At 39.3% G+C, this 27455-nt stretch overlaps 1 protein-coding gene and 1 long non-coding RNA gene across 4 annotated transcripts in view; one reads left to right on the plus strand and one right to left on the minus strand.

The window, feature by feature from the left end:
• ZNF385D (zinc finger protein 385D) overlaps positions 1-27455 on the plus strand; it is a 332722-nt gene that overhangs the window by 17676 nt on the left and 287591 nt on the right. The gene's annotated exons all lie outside the window — the stretch shown is intronic.
• LOC143658030 (uncharacterized) lies at positions 15656-25477 on the minus strand. Its single transcript, XR_013163081.1, has 4 exons — positions 25423-25477; positions 22291-22591; positions 20295-20544; positions 15656-15896 (listed from the first exon to the last, which is right to left on the minus strand). It is a non-coding gene; the product is annotated as an uncharacterized LOC143658030 (long non-coding RNA).

Genomic DNA, 27455 nt, shown 5'->3' on the forward strand with positions numbered 1-27455 from the left:
AGTCCAGGGATCAGTGTTTTTGAAAACTCTCGCCAAAGTAATATGATGAGGTTGTCTGTTCTCCATAAATTAACCTATAAGTGTAATGCAATTGTACTTAAAACACTAATAGACTTTCATTTTGAATGATACAAAATGAAACTGCAATTTAACTGAAGGAAGAAACATAAGATAATGTTCTAGGAAATGATGAAAAAGATTGTTCTGATGGGCAAAATTTATCCTAAAGTATACCACAAAGCAATGATAATTAACGTAATTTAATCATGAATAATATGTTTTAAAAATAAGACGAGACTATCCAGAAATAAACCTGAATACTAATGCATGTAAATAATTAAGCTGTGATACAAATGACACTTTAAGTCATTGGTGAAACAGAAACAATTCAATGAATGGTTTGAGGACAATGGAATATACATTTAAAAAATTAAATAAATAAGGTGAGTTTCTTTACTTTACTTTCATTCCTTACACCAAAATAAATAAGGGATTGGATGAAAATTCAAACAAAAACTGAAGCCATAAATTTACAGAAGCAAGCTGGGTAGATAAATTTATACTGCAATGGAAAAAAATTAACTTTATTAACAGAATACAAACACAGAACAATAAAGGAAAGAAGAAAATTTTAACTACATAAAATTAATAGCTTATGTTTGAGAAAACAATCTATAAATTTAGTGGAAAAAAGTGAAAAACTTGGGAAACAATATTTACAACACCAATGTTAGATAAATGGCTGATTTTTTAGCAAAGAGCTTATAGGAATTAATGAAAGACAAAGTAATGCAGAAGAAAAATGAAGAATGTAAACAATCACATTACATGTAAAGAAATACACACTACCAATAAACATATGCAACTGTACTCAACTTCACTCATAATTGACAAAATATAAAACAAAGTAATGGCACATGGTCCTTCACTTAACAGATTGGCAGATTTCATGAATTGGACACTTTTTAAGAGTTGGGTGTGGGAAAGGCCACTTCTATACACAATTATGGGTAAGGGAATAAATTTTTGTGAATTCTACACAAGGTGATTTGGAAATATTTATAGATGCATATTTTTATAGCAAGTACTCTTTATCTTTGGAAGCCAATGACAAGGAATATACTGTATATTCCTAAAAATTCATTCAGACATATGATTAAGGATGCTAATTGCAATTTTGGCTTTTAAAGCACATACCGTAACAAGCAACGTGAATAGTAGAGGGCGGGTTAAATAAAAGTATGCACATCAGATTGTTGGAATAGTGTGCAGCCATGAAACAAATTTATCTTTATGTTGTGATGTGGAAAAAAAATCTAGACTGCAACACATAAAACGAGCATGGTTTGGAATGGAGAATGGAAATTCCTTTGGGGAGCAAAAATTTAAGAAAGTTTTTTGATAGCTGTTGTTCTAGTTTGCTAGCTGCCAGGATGCAATATACCAGAAACCGAATGGCTTTTAACGAGGGGAATTTAATAAGTTGCAAGTTTACAGTTCTAAGGCTGAGAAAATGTCCCAATTAAAACAAGTCTATAGAAATGTCCAATCAAAGGCATCCAGGGAAAGATACCTTGGTTCAAGAAGGCCGATGAAGTTCAGGCTCTCTCTCTCAAGTGAGATGGCACATGGCGAACACAGTCAGGGCTTCTCTCTCGGCTGGAAGGGCACATGGCGAATACGGTGTCATCTGCTAGCTTTGTCTCCTGGCTTCCTATTTCATGAAGCTCCCCGGGAGGCTTTTTCCTTCTTCATCTCCAAAGGTCGCTGGCTGGTGGACTCTCTGCTTCATGGTGTGGCAGCATTCTCTTCTCTCTCTGAATCTCTCATTCTCCAAAATGTTTCCTCTTTTATAGGACTTCAGAAACTAATCAAGACCCACTCAGATGGGTGGAGACATGTCATCCCCTAATCCAGTTTAACAACCATTCTTAACTAAATCTCATCAACCAGGGAGATGATCCCATCACAGTCCCTAAATACACAGCATTGAATAGAGACTATTCTACCTTTAAGAAATGGGATCCATATTAAAACATGGCTTTTCTTAGAGGGCATACTTCCTTTCAAACCAGCACATTCCACCCTCTGGCCCCTAAAAAAGACACGGTTTTCCCATATACAAAATACATTAATTTCATAACAATATCAGATATCCTTAAACCTATCAGTAGCAATACAATGAAGTAAAAAATTAGAGACAGTATAAAATCTCATCAAGTCAGTTACAGGCATGGTCTGTCCTAAGGCAAAATTCTCTCCATTTGCTCTGGACCTTTGAAAACTCATAACAAATTATTTGCTGCCAACATATAAAGGAGGAACATTCACAGGATACATAGACACATTTCCATAGGGAGGAAGGAACACAGGGGTCACCGGACCCATACAGTTTCGAAAACCTGCAGGGCAAAGTCCATTAGATTTCAAAGTCTGAGAGTCATTTATCCTCAGGGCTTTAGAAAGTGGCAGTCCCACCCTTTCCAAATGCCTATGCCTGCCTCTCTCTGAATGCAACCTTGGGGGATATTGGGGAGACCACCTTTCTCTCGGCTCCACCCTCTCCAAGCATTGGGGCCACACCCGGGCTCTCTGCCATCTCCGGGGCACACGCTCAACCCCTCCATGTGGTGGCAGCCAGGCTCTCCCCAAACCCCAAGGAACGTGCTTCACTCTCTCCAAGACCTGAGGCGGCATGACTCTCCCACTGCAACGAGGTGGAAGGCCCATTCTCTGCCTTTGGGGCAAACTCACCCTCTCCACGGGCTTGGGTGTGTCCACTCTCCTGGCCCGAGGCTTCCTGACTTCAGACCTCAGCCTCCACGGTTTTGCCTCTGAAGTTATTTTTCCTCCAATGTGTCCCTTCTCTGAACCCCTCAGTCCAGACTGGCAGCAGCTCTGTTTATACAGGTCCCACAGCACTCTCGTTGGCTTTCTATGCAGTAGCCCTGGATCATGCCCATTAGACATAAGGAGTTTCCACAAATCTTTCCTGGATAACTCCATGTCTGATCCTGACTTTCTCTGAAATGGCTGGCTGGTTCCACATTTGGTTAAATCCACACTATACTCTGTAGTCTCCCTTTCTGTAGGCCCAGAATTTTCCGGGACCTCAATTTCTGGTTTCTTTTTACTCAAGAGTTCAGTTTTCAGCTTATCTCTTTCCTGTCGCATTTCACTATAAGCTGCAAGGAGAAACCAGACTGCACTTTCAACATTTAATTTGGAGATCTCTTCTGCTAAATATCCAAGTTCATGGCTTTTAAAATCTGCCTTCCAGCCAATACCATTAGTCAACTTTGCCAGATTATCTGCCATTTTAAAACAAGGATCACCTTCCTTCCAGTTTTCAATAACACGTGCCTCATATCTTTCTAAGGCCTCATCAGAGGTATCTTTAGAGTCCACATTTCTACCAACAGTCTCTCCAAAGCATTCTAGGCCTTCTCTATCAAGCTTCTCACAAGCTTCTCTATCAAGATTCTTCCAGAATCTTCCCCTTATCCATTTAAAAAGCCACTCCAACATGCTTGGTATTTGCAAACCACAGCAGCAGCACCCCACTCCTGGTACCAAAATCTGTTCTAGTTTGCTAGCTGCCAGGATGCAATATACCAGAAACCGAATGGCTTTTAACGAGGGGAATTTAATAAGTTGCAAGTTTACAGTTCTAAGGCTGAGAAAATGTCCCAATTAAAACAAGTCTATAGAAATGTCCAATCAAAGGCATCCAGGGAAAGATACCTTGGTTCAAGAAGGCCGATGAAGTTCAGACTCTCTCTCTCAAGTGAGATGGCACATGGCGAACACAGTCAGGGCTTCTCTCTCGGCTGGAAGGGCACATGGCGAATACGGTGTCATCTGCTAGCTTTGTCTCCTGGCTTCCTATTTCATGAAGCTCCCCGGGAGGCTTTTTCCTTCTTCATCTCCAAAGGTCGCTGGCTGGTGGACTCTCTGCTTCGTGGTGCGGCAGCCTTCTCTGCTCTCTCTGAATCTCTCATTCTCCAAAATGTTTCCTCTTTTATAGGACTTCAGAAACTAATCAAGACCCACTCAGATGGGTGGAGACATGTCATCCCCTAATCCAGTTTAACAACCATTCTTAACTAAATCTCATCAACCAGGGAGATGATCCCATCACAGTCCCTAAATACACAGCATTGAATAGAGACTATTCTACCTTTAAGAAATGGGATCCATATTAAAACATGGCTTTTCTTAGGGGGCATACTTCCTTTCAAACCAGCACAGCTGTACTGGTATAAATGTGTACTTTTCAAAAAAGAACATAAGAAACCGTTAGCAGCTGTTAGATTTAGGAGTGAGATTTGAACGCTTTATGTCATTTTATGTAGATAAAATGTCTATTTTGTTCGCTGCTTTGTCCCCAACCTTGGAACAGTGCCTGCCACATAGTAGGTGCTCAGTAACTATGTGGAACAACTGCTTTTCTTTTTTTTAAAATCTCAGCAGAGGTTATCTGGCATTGGATTATGACTCAACTGTTTGTTCTCTTTGTATTTCTCTGCATTAAGACAATAAGTGTTAGTTTAAAATCATAGTGAAAAATATTTAATAACTTCCCACGTGATTCTGATTCTGGGAGAGCTTTGGAGCTCACTGTTGGTGTATTATCTTTTTCCCTGTTTAAGAACTGCCACTTTCAGTTGCAGGACAGATGCATGTGGCTAGATATCACCTCTCTTTTAGATCACAGGCCTTTGCAGATGGAGCCATCTCTCAAACAGGATTGAGAAATGGTTTGGACCCCATGTTCTATTGTCAAATTGCCTGGGTTTTGAATATTCCATTTCTTGTGCCCATTAGCTGAGTGACTCGCCCAATCATCCAATCTGTCTCAGTTTCTTCATAGGTTACTTAAATAAGATAATGTGTGCAGTTTGCATAATACTTGGCGCTTGGTGTGAGATGCGAGCATTCTGTTATCTAGCAGCGAGTGATGCGACAGTAAATGACAACTGAATGAATGACAGATGAAAAGACAAAGGCCCGGAGCTCATGCACTGGGATGGGAGGCCTGAGGCAGGCTCCTTCTGGGTCTCAGTAGATCTGAGAGAATATAACGAAAAATTATCTAGCGATTTCCTCTAAACTGGGTAAACACTTATCTTCTCCTAGCTACAAAGAGATGTTAGTCTGCATTTCCCATCCCTCAGCTGAATCACTTACTATTGTCATGTCTGAATCCTGGCAGGTTTTATGGGCGGTGTCCTCTCCTGGGATCATTATAACTTTCTTCTCTACTGCCCTGGCTCTCTGGCTTGTTGCTTCGTTGCAAACTATCTTTGTTTTCATTTTGCTTCGTGTTTTGCACTCACTCAGTTCAGGACTGGGTTCTGAGAGATTACCAGGCTGGTGAGGCACTGGTTGATCTCAAGACCTTATCTTTAAAATACATTGAGGGAGAGAGTAGCTTCAACCCTACCTGACTTCCTGAGAATTGACATGATTGTTGAACTCCTCGAGTCACACTGCCTTTCACTGCTTGTAGTTAGGATCTTGTGGAAATGAAAATTTTATCTTCAAAGACAGTGGAGTGGGAGGATAATCCATTTTCACTGTGGATTATAAAATAAGTGTTGCCTCTTCATAGTGTTAAACTAGCTTGAATAAAAGGCTTTTCAGCCGATGACTAGGAGACTGATATTTAAATAAAACATACCTTAATGGACAATTATTCTTTTAGGTTTTTATTGCTTTTAAATTCTCATTCCTTATAAATCCCTCATACTTCAAGATGTAAGGCATATTTGAACACTTGAAACTGATTTTTGGTATCAGTAAGACCAGAATGGCAGGGGGAGACTTATCTGCTCAGCCTTTCTTAATCTTTACCTAAGAGAATGACTTAGCAAAGAATGAAATAGGATTTCTGTTTCTTCACTTAGAACAGAGACAGTACAGAGCAGTAGATAAGAGGACGTGGGCAGGGGAGGGGGGAAAGTATTCAGACATTTTAATCGACTTGTCCCATATTTGCTGAATGCTGCCATGTCCCAGGCACTGTTTTAGACCCCTAAATAAATCAATGAACAGAGTTGACATTTTCTTGGTGATAGTCAGATATTAAACAATGAATGTAATTAATAAATAAAGTCTGTAGTATGCTAAAATATAGTAAGTGCTGTGGGGGAAATGCAGTTCGAGAGAGCAAAGTGCTGGAGAACTGGGATAGTTTTCTGGAGGGGGCCTCATTATGAAGGTAATAACTGAGTCATAATCTGAATGATTTGAATCGTTCCTTTGCCACTAACTAGCTGACCCCTCTGAAACTGAGTTTCCTCGTCGGTAAAGTGGCAATAATGCACAGTTCACTGTGCTGCTGTGGAATGAAATAGAATAACCGTTGTAAAGCAACTGATAGATCGTAGCTCCTTAGAAAATCGTAGGGTTTCTGTTGTTCATTTTATATAACAAATTCAAGTGGTTAAACTTCTGTTTAAAAAAATGCAAGAATAAAAGCTTTTTAATTGAAAACATTTATTTTTTAAAGTAGATAAGGGTCCTGTGAAAGAGTCACACAGACCTTGAACATCTGTGGCCTAGAAACTGCCCACCGCTATCCCCAATAAACTGAACCCGAAAAGAAAATGCTGCTATACTGATTGGATGACCATATGGTCTTCTCTTCCTTTCACCTTAGATAGTGTTAGGAAACCACTGGGTCAGAATCTGAGCAGGTAGAAGTGTGAGGTATCAAGACCAGAAGGCAGCACACAGCTGGGCAAAAGGGTGAGCCAGGACTGGGGACCTAACTGAGACTACCAGACACCCAACATCCAAAAGATGTAGTAAGCTCCAACAGGTATGTGGGATGGTGGGAAAGAAGGAAAACAGAAAGATCTAATGGATAAGACCCAATACACTGTAGATTTTTGGAGTCTATTAGGGTTACTTGCAGGTTTTAGGAACTTTGTTCGGAGGCAGCAAGCCTCAAAGTTGGTTTGAGATGTGGAGAAAATGATAGAGGCTCCTTTTCATGGAAATTGGCAAGAGAATCTGGGGTCACATCAAGGAAAGTGGAGACAGAGGGTGTTTGAAGTGTAAGGCTTGGAACCTTAATGGATGCTAGGAGGAGATGAAATGAAGAAAATCAGCCCTGCAACATGGTACTTTTCCCTGACCTGCTGGGAACAAGGCAGAATTCTAAGTTTCTCCAGCAGGAGAGTCCCCAGGCTTCTGAAAACTCACTCTGTAAGCCTGGGCCCACCTGTGGGTGTCATCACATTTTGCTACAGAGAAACAGGAAAGAAAAGGCAAGGCAAACAGGTGGGCTGCTGAGAGCATTCCTTTTCAAGGACAAAGTAGAGAGGTGAGAAAAGGGGATACATATCCTATAAAACATGTATTATTTACACACTGTACTGTCTAAGGAAAAGTTTTTGTTTTCTTGTGTTCCAGAGTTAGCTCAACCAGAGGAGAGGGAAATGCTATGAACAGCAACAGGTTTGCTGGAGGTGACCTTTGACCTTTGATCCTTGTCCCCTTTGGGGGCTGGGCACCACCCCTGCTGCCCTGCTATTTGTTTGCAGGTATCTCTGGAAGATTGGACACTTTTACAGTTCAGACATAAAATGCCAGATTTGGCATCAGATTCCATGCTGATCTTTATAAAACCCATTTGAAAGGCTTTGTGCATTTATAAACCTCTCTTTTCCATGAAATGCAGTGTTTCATTGGCATAATTTAAAATAGCCTAAATTAATATTACAGCCAGTGCTAAGGGACTTAAAGATCAAAAGTATTTTAAAATAAATTAAGGACTCTCCAAAATAGGAATTTCGTTTTCCTTGTTTTGATTATAAACCCTCAAAGAAACTCAAGACAGAAGAAAATTATTTTTCTATATTTAAGATGAGGATTGTCTTCTGTTTTTGTCAAGTCTTTTTTGAGGATCTGCCAAATTTTGGTGTTCTCTTGACTATTTCTTTTTATAACACTGAGAAGTTTATTTCAGTCCATTGACAGAGACTGTCTAAAGGAGTTCAGTCGCCCTTTCTTTCCTATGAAATAAATGTTCAACAATATTCAGATATTACCTACCCTGTGTAACCTAGAAGTTGGGATTTAAGGGATGTGCATTAGTTTGCAAGCTGCCAGAATGCAACATGCCAGAACTGCAGCTGCTTTTGTAAAGGGGACTTTAATAAGTTGCAAGTTTGCAATTCTAAGGAAGTAAAAGTGTCCAAATTAAGACACCAACAGGAGGTTGCCTTCACTCAAGGATCAGCAATAGGTTGGGAACAGCTCTGTCAGCTGGGAAGCCATATGGCTGGCATCTGATGGCCCCTTGCCCCTTGTTCCTTTGCTTTCAGCCTCTGTCCCTGTGGAGGTTCCTCACTTTGCTTCTCCAAGGCTGGCTTTCATCTCTTGGCTTCCCTTGGCTCTCTCTATGTTCTGGCTTGCCTAGCATCTCATAGGGATATCTGCCGAGCTCCAAACATCTGTGTCTCTGTTCTCCATGTGTCCACATCTGTGTCAGCTCTGCTGTGAAGTTTCTGGTGGCTCTGAGGTTTCTGTCATTTTTGTAGGCTCTGTCATTTCTGGCATTTCTCCAAAATGTTTCTCCTTTTAAAGGCTCTAGTAATCTAATCAAGACCCTACCTGGAATGGGTGGAGCCACCTTTCCATCTAATCAAAAGTTAATACCCACAATTAGGCGCACCACATCTCCATTGAGATAATCTAATCAAAAGAGTCCAACCTGCATTATTAGATCAGGATTAAAAGAAACGGCTGCCTCCACAAGATCAAAACAGGACTGAAACATGACTTTTCTAGGGTGCACAATATTTTCAAATGGGCATAGGATGATTATGATTACTGAATCATTATATAGATATTCCTTTTTTTACTTTCTGGAATATTAGAGTAGACAGAGGGGAAATACCTGAAATCTCTGAACTGTGATCCAGCTACCCTGATCTTGTGCCCTGGTGTTTGTAAAAACCTTGTAACTGACCCTTGTTTGTACCTATTTTATCCAGTTTTTCAACTTTGGAATCTTGTGATCACTAGACAACCCCTAATGTTCATTAATGAAGGAATGGCCTTCGTCTGCCCAGAATAACCTACCCCAATTCCAAAATTATCTTGATATCTGGAAGCTGCACCTAACCAAAATGGGTCCATCTGACATGTGCAGTAGCTTAGACTTTAACCTGTAAGTCGCCTGTATATGATTATAATACTAAAAATCATGCCCATCATCATATAAAGGCCGCCATTTTCTTATATACATTCTGTGACTAAACAAGTAACCAATCTGTGCATGCTTGATCATTAGATCACCTCTGATTACATCATCTGGAGCCATTGTGCTGATTGTCCTAATTCGGGGAGACATTTTTGGGCTGATAGGCCTTCAAATCCCTTTCTTCCTGCCTAGCAATAAACTCTTTTCTCTTTTTGAGACCCTAGTGTCTCAAGAATTGGTCATTTGAGTACATCGGGAGGAGAATCTACCACCTCTTCAGCAGAATATCGCCTACTTCAATTCTGCTGGGAGGTGGGAATCAGCCCTGCTACTAGCAGAGCAGTTGCCCACACTGCTGAACTCTTGAGTTTCTAGGCCACATTTCTGACATTGGAGAAGGGGAGGTGTTTATGTCCCTTTTCATAACAGAAGGGTGTTTCCCTCTGTTGTGAAGTCCATTTTGTAGGGAAAAGGTGCAAATAATACATAGTTGCTATCGGACTTTTGTCACTATTTACAATTTTTTCCTGAAAGTCACTTCTTTTCCAGCCTCGCCATTAACCCAAAACAGAAAGTCTTCAGATGAGGTGCCATGGGACTTCATGTGCAAAAAATACTGTTGACATATGCAATCGCAAATATGTGCTAAAATCACAATTTTTACAGAATGCAAGACATCTTGGCAATTTCTCCAGGCTGGTCTCTTAAACTTGAGTGAACATTAGAATCACCTGCAGGGCTTGTTAAATGCATATTTCTGGGCCCTCCTCCAGGGATTCCTGTTCAGTAGATTGGAAGCAGGACCCAAGAATTTTCATTTCTAACAACACTGATGCTGCTGGTCCAGAGACTAAACTGAAGAGCCAGTCTTTAGGCTAGTGGTTCTCAGCCGTAGCTGCACATTTGAATCACCTGGGTGAAGTTTTTAGCATCCCAATGCCCAGGCCACATCCCTGACTTAGTTCCATTTGATTCTTTCATGATGAGAACTAGACATCAGTATTTTTTCAAGATCCCCAGGTGAGTCCAATATGCAGTTAAGTTTGAAAAAACAATTTTCTGGGTCCATTTCTCTTTCTCCTTATTTTTTCAAATGATGAAAAGCAGACCAAGAGAATTGAAATCATCTGAGGTCACTCAGATATGAGAGGTAGTTCTCCTAATGTCTGGACTTTGGCACTTTCACCATGAGACAGTATTTAGAGACGGTATGGATTGTCAAATCCCTTGTGATAACTCCCAGGTTCTCTCTGCAGTCTTATCAGTATGCCTGAGTTTAAAATTTACCAACAAGCACACAAAAAAGAATCACTTGGGATCTTGTTGAAATGTGGTTTCTGATTCAGCCTGTCTGGGTTGGGTTGAAATTGTGCATTACTAACAAGCCCACAGGTTCTGTCCATGCAACTGGTTCACAGACTGCACTGAGTTGTAATGAGGTGAGTACCTTTGTCTGGGCTCTATCAGTATGTTAAATGAAAACTTAATAGAAACCATGGTCTCAGAGGCAAGATAAACAGCTACTGTAAGGGAAATCTTGGGCAAATATATTAGATCAACTTGTAGCCATTTAAATTTTTAGAGGCTTTTGAATATTTTTTCTTCCTTTTAATGGTGTGTGTATGTGTGTGTGTAGAACTTTAATAAGTACTTTATTTTTTAACTGTCTACTGAAAATACAATTTCAAGTGAAGAAAAAAAATGTTTAATTGAGTGATTGGAGAATCATCCTCACACTGCATTCGGAGGCAAATTCGTGATTGTTTTAGTTTTCCTCTTTCCTGATTTCATATTTAGGAGAAGGTATACAGCATAATGGTTATGATTTTGGCCTCTGGAATTAGAACGTCTGGGCTCAAGTCCAGGCTCGCCACCAACAAATTATTAAATTATGAACACAATCCATAACCTTAAAGAGGTTCAGGTTTTTACCTATAAAATGGAGATAAACATGGTACCTGCATTGTAGGGGCTTTGAGATGATTGGGTAAGGTGATACATGTCAAGTTCTTAGCAAATACCCTGGCACTTATAAGCGTCTAAATAGATACTGGCACTCCTTGTTACCTTGCCTCGTCAGCTGTGGCTACAGCTGGCTGACTGATACAGACACCAGTGTCCCAGGACGAAGTCCTCTGAGTTGATTTTCAGGAATGCTCCAGGAAGGTTTCTCAGGAGACCAAATAAGAACCCCTCTTAAATCAACCCCCCAGGAATCAGATTACAGAGTGGCATGTCTGAGTAGAAGTCCTGTAAGGAAGGTTAACAGCAAACTTGGAAAAGGGTTCCGGGAAAGTTTCCTGTGGATTTGCCCAGAAGACCCCCGAATTCCTATTTCTGAAATATTTCATGTAGGTTAACTGTGGGGGATATAATATGGCAAACAAGCATATTCACTTTTTAGCCCAGCAAAATCTGGTCTTAGGACCCAGCACCAAAGACCATGGGAGAGAGTCTCTGCAGTAGGCTAGAGGACAAAATGTTGAAGCTATGGGTGATTTTTAAATTACCAAAAATTATATGAAAAATAGTGTTGGGAACAGGATCAGAGGTTGCTAAAACCATCAAGAAAAGAAGAAGAGTAACTTTCGTAGGCTCAGTAGTGATAGCTACAGTGGGAGGTAGTTGTTGCTCTAAGAATATATGGTGGTGATAGCATCCCACTGAAATGAACACTTAAGAACGGTTGAGATGGAAAGTTTTGTGATATATATAACACCACAATAAAAAACATTAAAGCTTGATGAGGTGAAAAGAAGGGAGAATATCCTAGAGGTGGCAATGAGAAACAAGTAGGATATATAACTCATATGCAGGTCTGGTAGTATGTGGAGCAGAGAAGGAAAAACAGCCACTCCATCAGAGGATGACAGGGGAAGCTGTGTTCTTGGTGCCAAGAAAGTGAAGAAAGCATCACAGAAGGGGTTTGCAGAAGCACACAGAGTTTGGGATTTCACTTGACTCTGACTATGGGCAGTCTTTTTTCTAGTGAGGCAGCTCACTTGTTCTCTGTTGGTATAGTCCTTTGACCCTTGGTAAGGGACTTTCTCCTCCAGCTCCAGTTGGCAGGAAATAGGGGAGCTCTCTTAATCCAAGCTCACTGGTATTCTTTTGTCTCCATCCAGTGGAGGCCCTAAGGTTGGCCAAATTGGGATGGTGGGAAAGTGAAAGAAATTTATTTTTATGTGTTTTTTTTTTAATAAATTTATTTTTATATTGAAAAAATGATCCTTCTATTTAAAAAAGCTGGCACCACTGGTAACTTTTAAGGAGTGTGTGTGCACATGTGTGTGTTTGTGTGTATGCATGTGTGATGGGTTGAGACTGAAAGCACCAAAGGCAGTTAAGAGTCCATTGCAATATTTCGTTAGATAAATAGAGAATGAATTAAGTCACTGCCAGTAGAAGCTGAAAGGATATGATGGATTCAAGAAATAAATTACTCTTGATTGAGTAGAGAAAACTATATTTGCTCAGAGTAGATAAAGGCAGCCAACAGGTTTTATATATTCAGACAACATTAAAATCCATGTTCTCAAGAACTTCTATATTTGCAAACTAAAATAAGCTCCACATAAACTATTCTCATTCTTTCTTCAAGAAATTTTCACATTGGATACCAATGTGTACAGATAGTGAAATTCTCAAATTAAAACATATTTAATAGAATTTCCCAAGGGCATACACAGTACTGAAACATTTTTCCTTAAAACTGTACTATTATTTTAAATAACGTTATTTTATGATGTTATTCAACTGAAAAATATGAAGTTGTTATAGTTTAGAAATATTACAGATTGAAATATGGGAATAAGAGTGATAACCCATATAAAGAAATGAGAGAAGAGATCATGAGTTCAGCTGGCCAATGGGTGATGCCAAGGCAGGCAGGTGAGGTGCTCTCTGTGGAATAAGGGATGGAGGCCACAGGGCCTGAGCAGACAGAGGTCCTGCTCCTAAAAATGGCAGCACATTCCTGCAGTGTTGCCCTGGGTGCAAATACATCTAAAGAAGAGAAGGGAGGATTGCAGAGATCCACTGTGGTTTGCAAGAGGAGGAGACATTTTGGGGTAGACCAGCCATCATGAGAAGAGGTGCCGAGGTGTGAAGGAACCCAGCAAGTTTGGGGAGTTGTCACTTGCCATTGACAAAGAGAGTAAGGGGAAGGCAGTAGAATATGGGGACAGAAGAGGCCAAAAATGTTGGTAGGGACAAATTTGTAAAAGGCCTCAAATGCCCATGAAGGAGAGGTTTAGATTTATTTTTCATAAATAGTTAGAGGATATTTTGAAAGGGTTTTAGTTAGCAAATTGACATTGCATGTTTTTAAGAAGGCAGTTATTTTTGGTCCATAATTCTATACTTTCATTATGTAACATTGTCATGCCAATGATATGGGAAAGGGAGAAAAATGGATTTCCCAGATGGAGTGAGAGTTCCAGCTCCAGTGCTGTGGTCCAGCTCCCTGAGCCTCAGAATTCTCTCTCAATGTCTTAGAAGGGCGTGGGATTGGTCTTTGATGTTGCTCTTTAATTTCCTTTTAATAATCTTTGGAAATGCCCATGTCAGTAAAGCTAAATATAAGCACCATGGGAAGTGTTTTAAATCACTGGGAAGTGTTTTAAAATTTGGAAAGGCAGAATGAGTGAGGATTTTTTTTTAAGGGATATTTCTGTCCATTCATTGATGATAAAGCCCATCATGTACAGTTTTATGGACTCTGGGGTTGTTGAAAAACATCTCATAACAGAGTTGTGTATAATTACTATTGCAAAGAAAAATAAGTTCATGTGAGTTGCAGGTGAAACCTTTCTCTGCTGGTTTGAAAGGATTATGTACCCCAGAAAAGTCATGTTTTAATTCTGATCCAATCCTATGGGGCACCCTTATAATCCCTATTCAGTACTACTGGGAACTTGATTGAATTATCTTCATGGAGATATGGCTCGCCCAATTGTGGGTATTAACCTTGGATTCGAGGGAGATGTGACTCCACCCATTCCAGGTGGGTCTTGATTAGTTTACTGGCATCCTTTAAAAGAGGGAACATTTTGGAGAGGGTCCCCTTTAAAGTGATGACAACCGTGAGAGTGCAGGCAGCCAGAGACCTCTGGAGATGAAGAAGGAAAATGCCCCAGAAGGGCCTGGAGAGAAATCTAGCAGATGTCACCGTGTTCACCATGTGCCTTTCCAGGTGAGAGAGAAACCCTGAAATTCATCAGCCTTTCTTGAGTGATGGTAACCTCTTGTTGGTGCCTTAATTTGGACATTTCTATAGACATGCTTTAATTTGGATATTTTCTTGGCCTTAGAACTGTAAACTTGCAACATATTAAATGCCTCTTTTTAAAAGCCATTCCATTTCTGGTATATTGCATTCTGGCGGCTTGCAAACTAGAACACTTTCCTAATATTGTAACTATTTCTCCAGTCTTGGCAAAATTATTAATAAAAATATTAGAAATTCTGAATATTTGGAGGGGGGGAATGGGATTATATACTTTATTTATAGAAAACCTTTGGGGAAAACTAAGGACCAGAGAGGTTTATGTTGCCCAAGATTAATCAATCACATGGTTATGGTAGAGAAGGAAGAAATGGGCTTTCCAGTTACTCCATGTGAATGGGGGTGCAGGATTGGGGAAGCTTTAGATTGGCAAAAACAATCTGATTATTCTGGTGTATGAGAAATGGCTGAATTTTAGTAAGAATTTCTTAACATCAAGGCTATGGAAGATTTAATCAGCCTAGTTCATGAAATGATGAGTTCCCTGACCCTAGAGTTATTCAAGGAGATGCTAAATATCCCTATGGAGTAAATATTATAAAGGAGCTATTCAGGCAACCATCTTCATGGTTCAGAGACCTTAAATATGTCTTCCAACACTGAGAGTCTACAGAATAGCATAGATCCTTCCTTTATTCTACTGTAATTTAACAAATCCTGTCCCAAACAAGCCTGAGTGTAGGTGAAAACAACAACAACAAAACCTGAGGCTCAAACTGGGAAAATATGACAACTATGAAACACTAATTTAAAAATAGTGTGGATTGGGCACTGCCCACATTTATGCATTGCGGAGTTGAAGATCTGAATTCTTAGCTCCGGATCAGTGGGCTGTGTTTACTGTAAAGTGATGCTGTTTTGTTATGGCAGAGTGGGTGCGTGGCATTTGGGGTTTTGGAGAATGGTGTGTGGTAGGAGAATTGTTATGCACACCACCAGGCTCCCAGGAGTTGGAGGAGGGACAGTAATTAGGGTAGAAGGAATGACTTAGGAGTCCTCACGTTTTTTAGGTACTGGAGGCTTATGATAAAGATTCAGGAGGAAGAAAAGAGATCAAAGCATGTGAAACAGACTCAGAAAGAAAGTCATACAGTTGGGCCTTATGGAGAACAAAATGGATTTCAGGAATTAGACAAGTAGTCTTACGGCCTCCTCAGAAGCAACACATGTGGCAGCACTTCTCCAATAAGTTGACTCAGCTACTGCTTCTCTCTGACTGTTTCTTACTTTCCACTGCTTCATTTTCTTTTTTCCCAGTTTGGATTCTCTAAAGCAGTTTGCAGAGTTTGAGCTGAAGCAGATTTTTTTCATACAGATTTTTTTCTGTATAGTAACACCTTACATAAACTCGATAATTTTCCTGGAGTTGACTCTCATTCTGGGTCCATTCACCTGTAACCAGGGGAAGGAAAAGCCAAAACATGAAATATAGAACATGTCACTCCTTCATAGGGCTTTTCCCTTAGCAGGAGACTGTCTTAGGAGAAAGTCAGAATTTTTTCCCTTGTAGCCCTATCTCTGACATTTTATAATCCTTTTCACCCTACCTCCATCACAACAAATCATTGGTTTACAGATCCAATTTCTTTTTAAAAAAGAGTATTTGTTTATCTGTTTATTTTTACTATGGTATAATTCACCCCTTTTAGTCTATAGTTCTGTGAGTTTTGACAAATGCATGTAAGTCATGTAACCACTGCCACAACCAATATGCAGAAATAAAAAAGAAAACTGAAAAATACTCATATATCCTATGCCTCTTACCCTTTCCTCTCATTGACCACCAGTATTTCAATCTACCCATTTTTTTTTACCTTTTCCCCCCTTAGGCCCCCTTATAGTAACCTCCTTGCCCTACCACAGTTCCTGGAAGCATTGTTTCTACCCTGTAGATTTTCCTTTTCTGGGATGTCATATAAATGGAATCATAGAATGTAGTCTTTTGAGATTCGCTTATTTCACTCAGCCTAAAGCCTTTAAGATTTATCAATGTTTTCTGTACCAGTGGTTTGTTCCTTTTTATTATTGAGTTACATTTCACTGTATGGATGTATATTCTACCATTTGTTAATCTATCAGGAAATGTCCTGTTGAAGGACATTGTTTCAGTTTGCTAAAGCTGCCAGAATGGAATATACCAGAAATAGGTTGGCTTTTACAAATGGGGATTTATTAGTTTATAGAGTCACAGTTCTAAGTCCGTGAAAGTGCTCAGATTAAGGTATCAAGAGGAAGATACCTTCTCTGGGGAAAGGCTGCTGGCATCCGGGGTTGCTCTGTCATGTGGGAAGGCAAATGGTGACATCAACTTGTTCTTTGCTCTTGGGTTCCATTGCTTTCAGTTTCTAATGCCAGTGATTCCAGTGGCTTTCTCTCTGAGTGTCTGTGGGTCCTCTCTTAGTCTCTCTGGGGTATTTCTCTCTAAACTCACTCTCTCTCTCCCTCTGCATTTCTGCCTTTTATCCTCCCAGTAAAGGATTAGGACCTGCCTTAAATTGGGTGGATCATATCTCAATTGAAAAAAACCTAATCCAAAGGTCCCACCCACAACATGTCTTACCCACAAGAATTGAGTAAAAGAACCTTTTCTGAAGTACATAACTCCAGACTATAACAGACATGTTTGTTATTTCCAGCTTTTGATGATTATAAACAAAGGCACTGTATACATACACCAATAAGTTTTTGTGTAAAGGCTTCATTTCCCTTGGGCAGATACCTAGGAGTGGGGGATCTGGTTCAAATGGTAAGTCTACATTTAACTTCATAAAATTGGTTAACTGTTTATTTTTAAGTAAATATTGAAGAAAAAAAAATAGTCCCTCCCTGTTCCTTTGGTTAAGTCTAGTATATGAAGCCTTTCTCTTGTAAATGTTCTAAGCAATCTTGAGATTTTTTTAGTTCCAATATCATCTAAGAATCACTTTTATTGAGTTTAACTAGGAAATGAGGACTCTGATATTAGGGCATAAAAAAGGAGGCTAAGGAAAGAGGTGAAAATTTTTGCAGGGAAGCGCAGGGAAACGTGAAGTCCTTTGAGAAAGCTCTGCTTCTGGTCAGAGGGAGGTAAGTGAACTACAGGTGAGAAGCTTCTGGGAAACTCATGGTGGTGAAGTTATTTGTGAGAATCGGGTCCAGAACAACTTGCTCATAAAATCAGAAAGGCATCGAAGACTCAGAAGGAGGATCTGATGCAGAAAACCAACCATGTACTTGCCCTTTAGTGCATTTAGTTGCTACATCAATGCAGAATGAATTTATATGTATCTGATTGTGCCTAAAGATGTCTAAGACTCTAATAGAGAAGTAAAGTGGAGATAAGCATCTTGATATCTATTACCACAAACGTAAAATGTGTGATATGCCGGTGACATGGGTTGAGCCTCTAAGAGTCTTAATCACAACGTTAGCCTCAGTCTACCCCTACAGTCTTAAGTCTCTCACTATGGATTCTCCTACCACAGAGATTTTGGTACGTGACCTTTGCAATCGAGGAACACTGCTTTATGTTACTTAAGTACTAGTTAGTATATGAAGATCAATATATTGCTTTTTTAAAGTTGATGATAAAATGTTAATTTAGGATTGGGGGGACCCAAATCATACTCTGAAAAATAAATTTTAACATTTCATACAAAACTATCAATGAAAACACAGAAAAAAATGAAAGGATGAGGGAGTAACAGCATCTCTTTTAATTCTAGGTAATGTAATAGAACAATATCAAATTAATTTTTATGCTCCAGGAAAGAATGAACAGTTTCTTAAAGAAAATATGAAGGTATCTCAAATGTCCATGGGTGGAGAGGGGAACTATGAAATTTGCTTTAATACTTAGGAATCTTGAATTATTTGAGGAAGAAATGCACAGTGACATTAGGCCAAAGTAACCTGAGTTTATCTGATTTTAAGTACTATTTCTGCCACTTGCAAACAGTGTCACCTTGAGTAAGTTATTTTACCATAGCTGAAATGAAATAACAACTCCCTCATGGAGTTGTAAGCATTATGTGAAATAATACTTGCTAAGCTCCTGGTTCAGCACCTGGAACATAGAAAGTACTCAATAGTCACTCCTGTTTTTCTTCTTAGTAATGGCCATCAAAATTAACCCAAAGTGATAGGGATCTTTCTCCTTTTTTACTTTTAATAAGCACCAAAAATGTAGAAGCTCAGGGGCTTTGATCTAATATTAGAACTCACCAGGTCTTACTGTTTGGGAGCTGAGAGGAAGCCCTGTTGTGACTTCCAGCTGCTCCTTTCAGAGTTGAGGAAACTGAGTCACAAAAGGGTCTTTCCTTCTGAGTTTCAACATTCATTTAGTACCAGAGCCTGTAAAACCCAGTTGTCTATTTCCAGCCCAGAGGTCCTCCCACATCATCACTGAATGATTTCAGGTCACTAAATACAGATGCAAATTTAATCTTGCTCACTCACTCCACTCATCTTTTAAAAATGCAAAAAATATGACCTGTCATCTTTCCAATTTGTATTTTTTTCCAGTCTTTGAAGGCTGATTAGGGGACGAGATGTTAGTAATTGGAAACATTAACCAAGACACAGTTAAAGAGACTGGTACTTTCTCAAATGATCTCACCTTCAGAAGAAATTTATAGCTCTACTCAAAACGGCCAGGCCTTTTCCAAATGCTGCCTTCCCAGGGGAGCCCGTTTCAGGTTTTGCCCATATTAGCACATACTTTTCTAATCTACAGTCTTTCTACTCCCTAGAGCATTGAGGAGTTAAACCATTTCTGTATGTAGAGATAGTCCTTTTCCTTCCAAGGTTCTAACAAAGAACCACTTGCAGTAGCATTAAGGAAATACCATGATGGTGGTTGAGTCTAAAATTTGATCTGCATTGACAATTGCTTCATATTATAAGCCTCCTTGTAATGATCCTAACATTTCAGAGTTTAACTGTGCTTACTGCACCATGCAATATAAAGGAAAGCTTGACTTCCTACTGTACCAAAGGACTGTAAACAATCCCACACCTGTGCACAATTTATAGTAAATCAAGCATTTGGAATTTCATTTCATGTTGAATATTTTAAGTGCCTTTAATAAAGATGATGTGATTTGGAAGTCACATAATGAAGCCAACCTAAATAGGCTTTATTACAAAAGAATGATAACTAGGTAACTGAGCATCTCTCTCTCCCTCAGCAGTATGATTCCGTTCTATCAGTTTTCTAGAGTTTTCTTTAAGTAATAACAAATACTCTTGGCAAGTAAGACCCACTCAGGTTTGAATCACATCTGGGTTTTATTAAAGGTAAGCTACTGAAAACCTTCGAACTTCAACTGCATCAAGCTTTTCAGATAGTCTCTGTGGATGCGTCTGTACATACAGAGAAATGCAGGCTGAGGCAGCCACTTGAAGAAAAAGGAAAAAACAAAACAAAACCACCAGCTTCCTGAACTTGATTATGTTTGTTATTAGAGTCTATCTCTATTTCTCTCTCTCTTTTTGTCATCTATTGTCTGTCTGTCTATATCAAAATGCTACTTCCGCCCTTCAGATGCTCACTCTCTTACCTTAACAATCTCTTATGTAGTGCATGAAAAGCAATAGATTTCTGAGCATTGGATTTAATTATGATTGACTCTTTGGGCACCTGAAAAGACTGGAAACTAGAATAAAATATTCTGCCCCATGACCACGTTCCAATGATACAGTTATGAGCTAATATGGACATGAGCTTAAGAACATGTCCCTGTAGTCCCAATTTCTTCCTCTAGCTAAGGGGCCAGCTCTACCTTGGGAAAAAACATTATAAAATCTTACCTTTTTTTAATCCTCAAGCCATAAACATTATGTGACCCATGCGAAATTAATTCTTAGCCTCAATCTAGTTTATGCCAAAAGATAAACCTTTTGTAGAAATATGTGGTTTTTCCTTGACCCCAGTCATGAATGAATGCTCAAAAGCTGACAGCTTGCACGAGGACAAATTTCCCAAGGAGAGCTTTGTGATAAGTCAACATGGTATCATATAATGTTGTATGGCCTTGTTGAAGTAGATGCTGCTTTTGTCCTGTGGAGAAAGTAGAACAATTTTTCAGTCATTGTTAGTCCTGTGACCAACAAGTAAATATTCTAAGGCCAAGTCATCATGTGGGAGTGAGTTAGATCCTTGGAGGAGGCAAAGCAGTGTATCAGATGTTCCACAGTGTCCAGGAATGATAAATTTCCACTTTCCACCCCCACCCCCAACATCATTGGTCAATCCATGATTTTTCTCCGGTGACTGAGCTGATCTGGGCACATATCCCAGGCTGAGGCTTTGGCAACCAAGGTTTGGTGTGGGAGTGGCAGAAATTGAGCCTTTGGGTATAGAAATGGGGGTTGTCCAAAAAGCCCAACCCAAATATGTGAGCAGAACAGCAAGATCCACATCTAAAGCAAAGAGTCTGAACCAAATGAGAGCAAGTAAATTCCTGGGGTAATGAGAAGAGGCAGAGGGACATTAAGGTTTTTTATTTTTCACCTCTGTCATCATGTGAATTTAGGTGAGTCTCATTCTCTCAGCCTTAATTTGCTCAGCTGGGAAATGACAAAACTGGGAAAACAGCGTTTGAGGAACTCTCACTCTCATATTCTGTTCCTCTCTTGCCCACTTAGGTAGAAGAACCCACATTACAAATGAAGTGAAGGTCATCAGGTATTGAGATCACTTTTGATTAAGTTTCAAAATAAGTTCTAATTCATAGGTTTGTCTCATACTCTTTATGACTTCTACAAGAGAACATTTAAAGATATAAATTTAAGAAGACTTGCTGTTCTCTTTCTTAATCTATATCAACACATATAGTTTTTGTATAGTTTTTGAAGGAACTCATTAGTCCAGGGTATTGATATTTATTGTTTGCCTTTTTACAGATGAATTTTTTACAGCTGGGATGTGAGGCATAGTTCTCAAACTGAGAGCCTACTGGCAATATACCACTTGTAGACATTTCATTCGAGTCCCACAAAATTTATAACAATTTTAATTAATTACCACATTTTAAAAATGAAGACATTTTAACCAGAAAAAAAAAATAAATATTTTTTGGCTTTTCTTGGAAGATGGAAAGATCTGGCAGCACCAATCTTACATTTTCAAATGGCAATAACTATCTGAGGTTGGGTTCCAGCTGCCCTTCTAGATACTCCACACCTTCTCCAGTTTACCATGGTTACCTCCATGCCATAAGACTTCTTCTTGAAAATATGGCATAGTCAGCACACCACTAGGTAATAGGGTGGGGCTTTCAAAATTCAAATAAGCATTTATTAAGCACTACTTTAGCCAGGATGGTGTGAGAAACATAGGGTTTATTCATTCATGCAACAAATATTTAAAGAGGGCCTACTATTTGCTAGGCTCTGTTTTAGGTGGGATACTCTAAACAAGGGAAAGAAGATCACCATGTTTGAGCTGCATGGAGAGTGTTGCCTCCCAGGTAGGGGAACTCAGTCAATCCTTGGTGACCCGTCATGGAATAAAATCCCCAACCTTACATTTGTTCTGCCTTCAGATCTCTTGTTGCCTGTCTATGACCAAAACCAGTAGAAGCTAGAGGGCAAAGAAGCCTGCTGTTACAGTCCATACAGGTCAGCCTCCAGGATGGCAAGAGGCAGAGAAAGGTTGAAAGTACACATGGAGGAGCAAAGAGAAACTATCTAGTATATTCCTTTGGGAGATTTTTTTTTTTAATCTGGAAGAAAATCCTTTTTGACATGAAATATTATAGACAACTGCAAAAGACATGAACTAAAATTGTTTTGGACATCTCACCTGGTTATGCATAGCACTTGAGTATTCCTAAGTGATTTCTCCTGCATTTAGTCATTTCAAGAACTTTTTTTAAAGCTCTACAATAATCCTCTACAGAAGACAGATCAGAAATTCTTATTTGTCTTTCCCTTCCATTTAACACACAAGTAACTGAGGCTCAGAAAGGCCAAGTGTGTTACTGAATAACACAAGGTCACAAAACTCATCAGAGCCAAGGGGTGAGCTCAGTTCTTCTGTCCAGTCCGACTGCTTTTCCATAATCCCTAATAGTGGTTAATCCTGGCTGTATTGGGCTCATTCTCTGAAAAATAAAAATTGAAATTCATTTTTAATTGTATTGTATAAATGTAGATCTCTTAAAATTAGTCCCGTCTTTTGGGGCTGAATAATCATTACTCCCTTCTTACCAAGTCTCTTTTAAGTTGTGTAGCAAAAAATACTTCATTTATTCCTGGCTGTCCCCTCTGTCTAGAATGTTTCTTCCCTGGAAACCCACATGGCTCATTCTCTCCCTTTCTTCAGGTCCCTGCCCCAATGCCACCTTTATAGCGAGGCCACCCACCCACCCCCATCCTATCATACTCCAGCTCAGTTCTGTTCAATAGAAATAGAACAGGAGACACAAATGTAAGCCACAAAGGCAATTTTATATTTTCTAGTAGTCATATTAAAGCAAAAAGGAACAAGTAAAACTAGTTTTAATAGTTTATTTAGTATAATATATCCAAAATAGTCTCATTTTAACATGTAGTCAGTATAAAGCATTCACTAGATTTTTCACATTCTCTTTTTTTAATGTGTTCACTCAGAGTACATCTCAATTTGGACCTGTCATGTTTTAAGTGCTCAAAAGCTATAGAATGAGTGACTGCCATATCGGACAGTGCAGATCTTTACCCTTTACTCCGATTTATTTCTTAGTTTTGTTTTGTGATGTGAAGCTCATATTACACTCAGTAATCACTCAGGACATAAGATCTCAGAACTTATTACTACCAGAGCGAAAGATGGAGTTCACCTTATCACTTTTGACATATATTGATTTATCGTCTTTCTTCTTCCATGTAATTTATAAAGTTTTAAAGAGAAGATAGTCTATTTTATTAGCTATTGTATATTCACTATATGGAGTAATATCTGGCCCAAAGTAAGCACTCACATTATGAAGTAGGTTCAATTTTTACTACCCCCCACCCACTTTAAAGATGAGAAAGCAGAGCTATAAGGAAGAAAAGTATCTCTCCCAAGTCCACAGCTAATCAGTGGCCAAGACAGGGTTTCCCCTGGGCAGTCTGCCAGTAGATAGTGTGTACTTAACCTACAATGTTCTGCTGAACTGAAAAGTACACCAGCACACTGAAGTGAATAATAAATTCACTGTCACTTTTTTTTATGTTTTCCTTCAAATTTTCCTTGGCTTCAGATAATGGTTAAGACAAACAAAGAAATATTAACAAGACGTGATCTGATAAAATAACTCCAGGTCCTGATATCTAGCCAGAGCAGCTTGGTTCAGTTGTAATGCACTAGCTCCCTTCAAGTCCCAATAATTGCAAGCTCTAGTTGATTTCCAGGGAGGTTAACTCAGGAGTAGATTTTCCTCCACATGAAGCACAGTTTCAGAAAGGCTAAATTTTCATTATTTTGTTGGATGATTCTAAATGCATTCTACTGCCATAGTGGGCAATGATCAATTGTTTGAAGAGCAGTAGTTTGACGGATGTGGGTGTTATGTTATGCGGGCACACAGTTATGCTGATTAGATCAGAAAGTCTGTTATTACTCATTGATTAAGTGGTTTAAGAGAGCAATGTTCAAATGCCCTGATAGCTGAATTTGCTGTCTTGGTTTCACTCATATGAGCCAGTTTCTGAATGACTAATGATTATGTGCTGTCATAACAGAATGACTATCCTAATAACCAGTATTTGTTGTGTGTTATCTTTATGCTGGAAGTCTAAGGGCCCAGGAATTTTCTTAAGCATCCTGAGGCAGGAGAGTTTATTGTCTCCATTTCATAGATAAAGTAATTGAGGTATGAAGAGATTAAGTCAATCAATCAAGGTCACACCTTTGCTAAGTGTCAGTGCTCTGACTTCATCGATCCAATTTCAAAGTCCACATCCAGCCTCCACCCCCATCCCACACCACCCTATTATATTTTAAGTATCATAACTCACCTAATTGTGGTTCTCTCCCTACCCTGTAAAAACACTACAAAGAAAATACACTCTGATGGCCTTTGGGCAAGCAGAATTGAGTCCCAATCCAACTCAGACATTCATCAGCTGTAGGAAATTTGGCAAAATGATTTATGCCCTCTGAGTCTCATTTCCCTTATTTGTAAAATGGGGCTAAAACACAACCAGGACTGTTATGATGAGATGTCATGTATATAAGATGCTTAGCACAGGGTCTGGTTTTGAGAAGACACTCCCAATAATGATATATATCTAAATAATTGCAAACTACTGTTGGAGAAAAAGATATCGCCCTTATTTACACTTTATCTTTTCACCATAACAAGAGGGTGCAACAATTAGAATTAAAAGGGAGCGTAGTTTTAAGGAATGAAATGAAAAACCTCCATAGACGCTATATGCGGATAATATATATTTTATGGCATCTGCAGTTTGACTAGCATGGATAAAATTATTATGAGGGCTATAAGGTCTCATGCTCCTAGGCATAGCTCGATGACTGGCTGAGGTCAAGAATAAATTCTCTCTATGATGATGTAAAACACGGTGAAGAATTTTTGAGGCATTTTATGCTTTTCACTGAAGCATCTGGCATTATTTGAGGAAGAGGCCTGGCATTAGCTGGATGGGCTCTTGGTCATTTCCATTCAGGCTATAATACATACTGTGTCCTGCAGCAGTGCTTCCTTAAAATCCACGTATCTGCAACCTTTGAACTAAAAAGTGCTGCACTGGGTGGTATCTTGCTGATGACACACATTTTGCAAACCAGGCTGTATCCCTTGAGCATTACCATCCACTATGGATCGGCCTCACTTTTGCTCGGCTCTTGAAAATCACCTGTCTCTAGAGGTATTTCAAGATTAATTTAAAAGGGAAAAGAAAAGTAATTTCTGAAAGCTACTTTAGAAGAGAAAAATAACTCCATTACCCTGCTTTTCTTTTGATGTCCTTTTGGATGCCTGATTTTCTGCTTTGAATATTGCATTTTAGATTCTGGAAGGTGATAAGATGCTAAGAATTGTGACGATGATGGTGACAATGACAGCAACTGTGATGCCCATTTGGGTGCAACGCCTGTTCCAGGCACCTCACATACCCTATATCTAATCTTCATGACAATACCCCATTACAGAGAGGAGTTAAATGACTTCCTAAATCACAAAAGCAATTCTGTGGTGGACTTAAGCTCAGATATGCCTCATTCCAAAAAACCAAGCTTTTCCTCCCTTTCTCCCTTCTTTCTTTTCCAATTCCTTCCCTTCCCACCACTCCCCTTGCCTTTCCTTTTTAAAATTCTCTTTAAACAAAATTAGAATCAGAGAAGTTAAAATAACTAGCCCAGTGCTGCATAGTTTGTAAAGGGTGAAGTTCATTGGATTCATAAGATTGCTTAATAAAAATCACACAGAAGAGGCTTTCTCAGTTGTCCTCATTCACTGTCACATCTTCAAACACTCAAGATTCCATCTTTTGTTCAGATGCATGCAAATGAGCCCTCAAGTTGCCATCCAGAGAATTGCCTTGCAGTAGTTCTCAATTATCTTTTTCTTTTTTCTAAGTGGTCTTCCTTAATCAAGCTTGTGATATTGCAGACTCCTCCCCTAGAAGTGAGCTCTGGTTGTAAGACAGGTGCTCCAAAAGTCTCAGTGGAAGCAGACTCAGGCCTTTGGAGAAGGGGCACTCCTAGCCTGATCTCTTTCTACTTTGTTGTCATGCTCCTGAGTATGCATCACAGGTTCCAAGTTTCCCTTATGAATCCCTTCTATCAGAAGGCATGCCTTAAAAGACTACTGAAAGACTTCCTGAAGTATTCATTATCATGACTTCAGATCTCGCTTTCTGGGCTAGAAGGTGCCTTATTCCTAAACTGTTTTAACTGGATTTTGTCAGTTTCATAAATTGGAGAATGGGAAAAAAAGTCAATATGGAGATAATACCAGCATTTCTAAAACCTGTTACACTTTACAAAGGATATATACACACACACATAAATATAAATGTGTTTTTAATTTATGAACTTTCACATCATACCTATTATTATCTTCCCTTTATGGCTAAGAAAAGCTGAAACCCAGGGAGATAAGTGCCTTGCCCAACATTACACAGTTTATAAATGGCAAAGCCATGGTTAAGCCTTAGTGTTTTGATTGTAAATGTCTTTCCTTGAATTTATACCCCTCCCCACCCCAAAAGCAGAGTCTAAGACAATGGTTTGTTATCACAAGTAGTTTATTTTAAGAAGTGATCATAGGGAATAAGAGGGGGAACTGGAAAGAGTGAAGCACAGGTATGACATTGAGCTGATTATGGGCAACTAGGCCCAATAGCACGGGCACCCTTGGGGTGACTAGGAGCGGCTACAATAGCCTCAGAACTTTCTACTCAAGACACCAAAGAAGGAGGCATTTGTCCACCAGCTCTCTTTTCCCCTTTGCTTAAGGGTGCTGCCATGGGATGTTAACTCCCTTATAAATCCAAATCTGCATATGCGCAGTGAAATCAACCTCCCGTAGGCGTTCTTCACTGAGGTATCAGAAATGCTCTGGGGAGAAAACAAGAGATGGCCATTGCAGCAGAGGCAAGGCATCCTCTGACTAGATCTTTGTGAAGCTAGTTGCCAACTATAGCTGGAGAAAAAATGACTAAAAGGGTGTGAAGGATCTTATGACCAATACATGAGTTTCCTACTCTATTAAAAAATAACAGCTGCCTTCAAGGATGCGTTCACAATATGATGAGGGAACAGACCAATGTTTGCGTGGGATTTGGTTATTCCAATTGCTTACAGCTGTGTGATTGTGGACGCGTTACTTACCTTTTCTGAACCTCAGAATTTTCATCTGAAGATGGAGTTAAAACACATGCAAAAGTGTTTTGAGAATTAAGGTGGGCTGTGCGTACAAATAACAGTTTCATAGCAACGATAATTATAGAATTATCAGGAAATAGACATCAAGGTTT

Source organism: Tamandua tetradactyla, chromosome 15, assembly GCF_023851605.1.
Source record: "Tamandua tetradactyla isolate mTamTet1 chromosome 15, mTamTet1.pri, whole genome shotgun sequence".
Taxonomy (NCBI): domain Eukaryota; kingdom Metazoa; phylum Chordata; class Mammalia; order Pilosa; family Myrmecophagidae; genus Tamandua; species Tamandua tetradactyla.